A 447-nucleotide genomic window follows, 5' to 3' on the forward strand; every position below is an offset into this window, starting at 1 on the left:
TGTCTGTTAGCTACTTTGTAACTAATATTTCATCATGCTTGGAGTCACTGTCCCATCTGGAGAACCCATTCGTGCCAAGCTTTAACCTCCTGGCCCATGTCGAGATGTAGCTTCAATATTTCCACATCATTCTTTCCTCATGAAGCCATCTAGTCAGTAAGGTGCACTAGTCCCTCCTGTAGCAAAACACCCCCATAACATGATGCTTCCACCTCCATACCTCACTGCTGAGAAGGTGCAAGCGTCTCCCCTTCTCTTTCGAATGTAACGATGGTCATATGGCGACACAGTTCAATCTCAGTTTTGTCTGACCACAGGACATGACTCCTAAAACGAAGGTCCGTCTTCAAACTAAACTGTTTTGTTAAGTTGTACTGGAGTACTGGTTCCTCCCTGCCGCGTCCTTTCAGCCCATGTTGGTACAGGACTTGTTTCACTGACACTCTT

Source organism: Nematolebias whitei, chromosome 16 (genome assembly GCF_014905685.2).
Source record: "Nematolebias whitei isolate Nwh7 chromosome 16, NemWhi1, whole genome shotgun sequence".
NCBI classification, from domain to species: domain Eukaryota; kingdom Metazoa; phylum Chordata; class Actinopteri; order Cyprinodontiformes; family Rivulidae; genus Nematolebias; species Nematolebias whitei.